An 8,626-nucleotide genomic window follows, 5' to 3' on the forward strand; every position below is an offset into this window, starting at 1 on the left:
AATATTGTTTAGGAAAAGTTGAACAAAGTAGGGCTGGTTCACAAGCTAAAGTGGTGTGATTAATGTCGTGTTATATTTGATCCCACAGTGTGGTGTATATAGGACAAACACTACATCAGTAAGCCATCGAGATGTACAAAACTAACAAAAAAGGGCATCAATGTTCTGAATATTCTGTGTCATTGGACCAAGTCCTCTGTGCCTGTATTAGTGTCCATGTCTTTGCTCGAGCAGTAGATTGAATGCACTTCCACATACCTCTATGGAAATGAAGTGACACACACACATACACACACACATATACACGGTGGGACAATCAGGTCATTCCAAGGTAAAAGGACTTGGATATAGTGAAATATTCATACTTTAGAGGTACTGTGTGTGTGTGTGTGTGTGTGTGTGTGTGTGTGTGTGTGTGTATCAAGCTCATGACTGCTACAAGCAGTTCTCTTTAATTGAGGTCCTGACGCCTCAAGCAAAATGCTTAGGAGAAAGATAAAACCTGCACAGTGGTGTGTAAACACACACACACACACACACACACACACACACACATGCATGTCTACACACACACATGCACATGCACACACACAAGCTCGCAACAATGTTGACCTTAAAAACTAAATAACTAAAAGTTGGTTATCAGGCAGTCGGCCCTGATACAGGATGATGCAGATTGCTTGCTGACCAGCGCCAGTGAATGAATGCATTAAGAGTGTGCTAGATATTAATTCAGTGTTACATGTCGTACCAGGGTAAGGGGAACGAACTCACTGTTTTCACGGTTTGCATGTAGCAAAATCAGCTATAAACTGGATGCAATGCATCCAAGAAAGACTTTCATTTGTACTGTATTGTATTGTACCTATCTCCTCTCTTCCTCCAGAAAACATTCATAAGAATAAAAACACATTTAACATTCAATTCACAAAATGAATGGAATGTATTGAACAGCTGATCAGGTTGTTTAGCCAGCATTAGACACAGTGACAGTCCACTGCTGTACATGCCTGGCTTTAAGGCGTAACGCTTACTCTCCGGCATATGCTCTTTTGCTTTGAAACAAAGGCATATCATCCACTGATTACGGTTATGAAACAAGTGTAACAAGCATTTCAGCTAGAAAGGCTAAAGCACTTGTTCTCAAGCCAAACCCAGACAATAAGGAAGCAGTGCTTGTTTTACTGAATTTGACATGGCAATATACGGCACCCACTTGACATTTCTGTTGGATTTCTGCTATAATTGGACAGCTTACTTCACTGTGTTATGAAATGTGACTTGATTAACTGAGTCAACTACAGGCCACTGTTGCTCAAGGTCCAGGAGGGGTGAAAGTGGAGCATTTGGCTGTCTCCACATCTCAACAGAGGTCATAGATTACTTGAAATACACTGAGTATATTATCAGCTACAATGTAAATATATCAGCTCCTCTAATGCTGTGTGTGTGTGCACGACATACAGTAGATAAACCCACCTCACTAAAAGCACAAGCCTGGTGGTATTTTCTCTATATCAGAATTCTAGATGTTAAATGTTTAACTAAAGATATCATAACACACAGTTTTACCTCATACACACGTCTGTGCCTGTGCTGTGTCACACTTGCACAGCCGTTTGTGTGTTTGAGATCCGTGGATAATAACTGCTAAAAGCCTTAAAAACATTTATTCCTTTCTTCAAAGATCTTAATATTGGCCTTCACTAAATGGTTTATTGAAGATAATGTTTCTGTTTATTTAACACTGACTGATAACGAGTGCATGAGGCAGGGCTAAAGGTGTGCTTGTCAGGTGGTGTGTATGTCTTTGTGGAGTGTGCCAGTTACAATAAGTGTCTGTGTTCATATGTCATATGTCCGTTAGTTGTATGTGTTTGTGTGGTTTTTTTTTTCTGGATAAGCGATATGTGTGTGTGTGTGTGTGTGTGTGTGCGTGTGTGGCTAATTGGTGTGCATTATTAGAAGCAAAAAGTAGATATACTGTAGATAGTCTATCTGTAATTTACAATGTTTGTGGTTTCCTGTGTTCTCTGCCCTTTAGCAGCTCTGATAACGACTTCTCACTACAGCCAGGTGTCTGTCCCTTATCAAGATCTCTCTCTCACTCTCTCTCTCTCTCTCTCTCTCTCTCTCTCTCTCAAAAGTTAATGTACACATTAACATGTGTGCTCAGTGCGTGCGGATTGAAGCTCCCTACTTTTTAAATGTATACTCACAGACTTTACAGAGGCAGTGCCCTAAAGTCTGTTGTTTTAAAATGTGTATCAAATGTACCATACTGACCCACCACATCACCACATCCTGCACTGAACCTACACACCTGAAGAGATCATACAAGGCCCAGAGGTACTGCTGCTTCTCTTGAGTCTGAAATACATCATCCTTCCTGCATCCAAGTCTTCTTTTCCCTTATCCCTCCATTATAGTCTGTCTCTCCATGTGTATTTAATTCTTCACTCTCTGTCACCTAAAGTACATAATTTTTCCCAGTGCTCCCCTTTTCCTTTCTCTCTATTGCCCAACTTTTCTCAGCTTTTCTGTGACCAATTTTGCACTTTCCCTTCATCACTCCTCCCATAGTTCTTCCACTTGTATTTTGAAGTGCAGCAATAATTTGTGCGGCCAATTAAGAGGTATTGTAGTGTTCTGGGCTCAGCAACAAAACTAGAGCACCAAGGATGGAGAGAGAGATGTTTCCCTCCCTCCCTACTTTCCACCCACCTTCTAATCCCTTAAAAGCACTTACGAGATTGGCGCTGCCCGCCTGCCTCTGCCTGCTTGTCTACCCGTTGGTTGCCACAGCAGCTGATTGGAGGAATCGAGGCTCCTAATTGGATCATGAGGGTGTGATGCAGGCAACAGCAGCCACATTATGGGAAGCTGACTTTGTGCAGCGTAACCCTGCCAGGATGACCCTTTCCCTGTGTGTGTGTGTATGTGTGTTTGTGTGTGTGTGTGTGTGTGACTGACCTCAATGTGACTAAGAGCCTCCGCTCATCAAGGCAGGCTGGCTGAGGCTGCAGGAGAGGAAAGATTGATGAAGAGAGGATAGGAAAGTAGAAGAGAGGAAAAAGAGGAGAACATTGAGTAAAACTAAAAGGAGAAAAGAGAGGAAAGGCAGCCGTAGAAAGGGAAGGAGAGAAGATGGAGATATTAGCACGCTATTAAGGGCACTGCACTTCCCTTTCCTTTTTTACAAATTTTCCCTTCCTTTGTGACAGTAGGGGGTATGGTAGGATTGATGACATGATGCAGTGAATTAATCCCCCTGAACTTTGTGCCTGTGCTCTGTATGTGTGTGTGTGAGTGTGTGTGTTGGTGTCTTTCACTTTGGTGCAAAGTGACTGTGTTGTCCGTTACGGTGTAAATTGATAGCGTCACTGCTCTTTGCCGCATTACGGGGAGCATGGAGCTGTACATTCAGTTTCCTAACTGCATTCTATATCACATCATCATGCTCACCTGATCCCACAGACCTGAATGATACACCAGCAAGGACTGTTTCTAAGCATTTTAACTTGAAACCTTGCTGGTAACACACACACACACACATACATGCACACTTCCTTTGCATACTGTATATAAGTAAGTTTATTCTATTTGATAGCATTAGCAAAGTAGGTAATATTATTACTTTTAGTAGGTTTTTGGGTATCTTTAGATGAAGTCTAATACTGAAGTTTGATGTGTGTTTCTCTATGTAATGCCAGCCATACTGTAAAGTGGCCTGCCACTGAAATCCCTCAAGCACAATAATTCGTAGGAGCCTCTGAAAGCTTTTTACGGTTACAGCTTGGCTAAAAACTTTTGTCGCATCGACCCTTTAAAAGCATTATAATTTTCACATTTCTGCACTGTAAATGTTCTTTAATATGATTTGAGATATGCAGATGGACATACTCTGGAACACAGATGGCAGAAAAAGAACTGAACGAAACATTTTTTTATACAAAGTTAAATTACTGTAAGACCTTCATCTGCCTATTACTTTAAAACGTAATGAAATGAATCACATCTTGTCATTATTCTACTTTGTCTTAATTTTGCTTTCCATGAGAACCCGTTTAATTTTTGATTTTCTTTGCTGCAAAGGCAAACAATCTTCTTCTTTCTTCTTAGAAAATGTAACATTAACTGAGAGGAGTTTTAGTGTAAAAATAGTTTTCTCTCTACTGTGATGGTTAATAGTAATTATCAATACTAAACTCTGAAATAGATTTCCCAACAGCTGATTTTTTTTTTCTGTTTCTGGGCTGGTATGTAGTAACTCTGCATGCCTCTCCTCTGTCAGTATGGCAGCTTTGACTTTGATAACCAGCTCATTTTAGCGCAACAGGGGATGTCCCAGTGAATATTTGAGTGTATGTGAGTGTGTGGGCATTTATGGCTGTGGGGGTTCAAGCGAGTGTGGATTGGCAGATGTGTCTGACCATGTTGGGAGGATGTGCATATGTGTGCAATAATTTGTGTACATGTTGGTTTTTGTGAGTTTATGTGAGTGAATGTAAGGCTGCGTGTGTGTGTGTGTGTGTGTGGTGTGTCAGTGAAGTGCGGCGGTACATCAGGGGCGTCTGATCCCTCCACCTTTTAAGAACATCAGAGGGTGTGAAAAGCACTGATTGCCCTAACCGCTCTCATTGGGACTCCAACCCCGGCTTAGTTGTGCTTGAGCGAGTTTGGAGAGACAAGAGAGGGAGAGAGAGAGAGGTGTGTGTGTCTGTGTGTGTGAGGGAGAGGGGAACAGGGGAGAGACAGGGGGGTCGGCAGACAGGATGGCCGCGAATTTGTTTGGTGGAGTGATGAGAATGAGAGAGGAAATCAGGGTAAGCAAGGGAAAGAGTCAGTAAACAAGCAAATTTGGAGTTAGAGGGACTTGGTGAGAGAATGAGGGATCGGAGGAGAGAGAGAAGGCCTAAAGAAGAACCAAAGGAGGGAACCAGTCAGGGAGCATGCAAGTTAGGGAAGCCATATATAGGAAAGTACTGGCGAGGCAGAAGACAGACAAAAGTCATCACTGGATTGTTCATTCCTAGATTGTGCATTACTTGTTTTTTACGTTCACCAACGTCTAAACTAATTCCATCACATGCTGCTCTATTAACAGAAAGCCAAACCCTGTCGACAATGTTCTGTTTTCCATGATGAAAAAAAGTGTGCAATTTAAGAAAGCAGAGTGCCAGACAAGACAGCTGTACAACATGTATTAAATAAATAATCCTGTAAAATCTAAAAGGCAAAAAGAAAAAAAAATCTCCCTTGTGAAGACACTGATTCCTACATTGTTTAGTGTTTTAAGACTTTGCAATCACGCATTTACAAATGAGAAAGACCATATGTTGATAGAATTTTGCACATTTCTGTCTCTTGTAAGGTCTTGCTGGGTGACAGTGACCCTGTATGACAGACGTCCTAGTGCTACTGTAGATATTTCAGTAGATATGTTGACAACAGAAACTTTTTCTAACCACATCTCTTTTAGGTTGTGTTCGTGTTTCACTTCTCTCTCTGCTCTCTCCTCTGCTTTAAAGAATGGGCTCTGGAGTGTTTCACACTCTGCATTAAAGAGCGCATGTGTGTATGTCGGTGTGCCTAATGTCATCTAGGGGTTAAACGCAGTGTTGACTGTGGAGAGCAGAGTGAAACACTGGACCTGCCAACTGATAGCCACTGACATTCAACACATTAAGCGCTACACACTATCTACACGTGGTCAAAGTGCTGTTTATTCTTCTCTGCCGGCTGCATAAAGACGCAAGCAACAAGACTTTACCCTGACAAGCATTTATTTTTCAGTGACCTTCACGAGAAAAGCATGTAGGGAAGGGAACATAAGAAATATTAGAACATGTAACAATGAGGAGGATTTTTTTTTATTATACAACAGCATGTTTTAATTTATTATTGTAATGAGGTTCCATGAATATACGTTCAGTAACAAATACAATGGTATTGTCATTTCATTTTCATTAATTTTCTCATATTAATGATTACCTTAACAAAATTTTAAATTTGAGGGCAATAAATGAAAATGTTTTGCAAATCAAAAAAAAACAAACTGTACAACAGTTAAAAAAAAGATAGATGAGGGAATGTCAGGAAAGGAAGCCAACAGAACACAAGAAGAAGAAGAAGAAGAAGGTAAGGATAAACAATTTGCGAGGGATTTTTATTTTGTAATTTGAGGTTTACATGTTTCTGAAGGCCTGCTACTCATGTCAGACATCATGAAACCCATGATGACAGATAATTTAAGGTAGATTTGAAAACTCTGAAAGGGAAAATAAAAATGTAAAAGCATGAGCAGAAGAGGACAATAGAGAGAAGAGGCTGAGATCTCTTTCTCGCTCTCTCTGTCTCAGACAGACACACACACATACACACACATTAAGAGCAAAAACATGTATTTACACAAAGCTCACACACACTGAAACACACACAGCATGGCCCAATAGATTTATATGGGGCAATGGGGTCTTGGGGTCAGATATCCAGGGGTAACCAGAGGCCTGACCCTCTGGTTTGTTTGGGAGTTCTGGGGCACACTTAGACACACACACACACACACACACACACACACAGTGACACAGTAGATGGAAACTGTAAATGATCTTACTTTTAGGAATTGTCATAAATCCTAAAACCTGAATGAAATAAATGTCAGTGAAGTAAATTAAGTCTTTAATAAGGAAGAAGAAAAAAAAAAATCAGCAATAACATTTGAGCTTTTGTGGGCCCAAGAAAGACATATAAACACACGCACATACACACACTCACATACATCAGGGTGGGGGTCAGGTGTGGGGTTAGGTTGTGAGGGTCTCTAATAGGTTCCCCTGACACATAAGGTGTCAACAATGGAGACAGAGATGTCATCACACACTCTGGCACGCACAACACACGCACACACATACACACTCGAAAACACAAACCACTCATGCCATGTACCTGTGTCCAAATATAACTTCATGCAATATATAGACACAAAAACAAATTGGCAAGGTTACAAAAAACTGAAATGCACTACACAAGACAGATTTACTTGCAAGATCACAGTTACACAAAGGAATTGTGTTTTCTTGGCGACTGTCTCGTGTATCTTCTGTTTGTGCATGAATGTGTGTATTGTTACATTTCGTGTGTATCTCAGCATTTAAAAAAATAAAAGTATCAGTGTGAAAGAAGTGTATGAGAAGGTATGAATGGATATGTTCAGTGTGGATGTGTTTCCGCGTATATTTCTGTGTGTGTGTGTGCGCACATGTGTGTGTGTCATTATGGATTGCCACGTTGTGGACTTGACAGGATCATAATTACAAGCAGTGATGAAATCTACCAAGTGTTTTCTCCCTGCATGGCTGCGTGTGTGTGTGTGTGTGTGTGTGTGTGTGTAATATTTGTCATCCGTGGCAGCACGCTCCCTGTTAGCACACAGTAACCATGATCACACCTCCATCTTCCACTAATAGGACCACGACAGACGGACGGGGAGAAAAGGAAGATAGATAGATAGATAGATGGATAGATAGATAGATAGATAGATGTAAGTATTCCCATCTTTTTCCTAAAATGTCTCTGTAGGATTTCCCCATGGAGAAAGTCCTTCTCTGTAGTTGGCTTTCCTCTGATAATGTATTGCAGTGAGTGAGTGAGATGTCTTAAGTGTGTGTCAGACACGCACCCTTTCACTACATAAAGGCTTTTTTCCCTCCCTTCATTGGTTTGTGATCCAACCCTACCTGCCACTGTAGTCAAATCAGAGAGAGAGAGAGAGAGAAGAAAACGAGGAGGATGGAGCGAAAAAGAAGGAAGGTCTGGAGGGGTTAGGAGGGGGTTTGGGGGTGGAGGGGCAGAGGAGAGAAGAAGATGGAGGAAAGATGAGAGGAGTCAACATAGAGGGGGTGAGTGAGAGAGAGAGAGAGGGAGAGAGAGAGACGGGAGGCGCTCAATTTGCCATCACGGGTGCAACGGGGCAGAAAGTATCCAAGAAAGAGGATGAGTGTGAGTGTGTGTGTGGGTGTGAAAGAGAGAGACGGTGAGTGAATGTTTATGCATTTATGTGTGTGTGTGCGAGTGTGCGTGTGTGTCTAACAAGGGAGAAAAGACAACTCATTTGAATGTCAGATACGAGGAAGCGTGACGTGCAGGGAGGGAGGGATGAGGCGAGGAGGGATGAGAAGAATGAATATGGATTACTGGGATGAAGATTCTATTATTTTCTGCCCGTTTCTCTGATCTCTTTGTCGCAATGCTATAGGCCTCTGTGTGTGTGTGTGTGTGTGTGTGTGTGTGTGTGTGTTAAAGTATGATAGAGAAAGTACGGGTCTGTGACAGAGAAAATGTGTTTTGTGCTTATGATGTCTGTATGTACCTGTGTTTGTGCGTATGAGAGTGTTTGTTTGACAACATGGGCACAGCCAAAATTCATTTGACAAGAATGATGAGAGCGGGTGTTTGTTATCCAGTGTGTGTGTGTGTGTTTTTATGTGTGGAGTTGTGTTCTACGGAGGGATGAATAATAGACTGGAAGCCATGAAGTGAAGTGATAGCTTTTTCTAGCTTAGTCAAATCACAACAGCATTTTTCTTTACATGTTCCTCTTAACATAATACACACATAAAGTACA

This window comes from Pempheris klunzingeri, chromosome 1, assembly GCF_042242105.1.
Source record: "Pempheris klunzingeri isolate RE-2024b chromosome 1, fPemKlu1.hap1, whole genome shotgun sequence".
Classification (NCBI taxonomy): Eukaryota; Metazoa; Chordata; class Actinopteri; order Acropomatiformes; family Pempheridae; genus Pempheris; species Pempheris klunzingeri.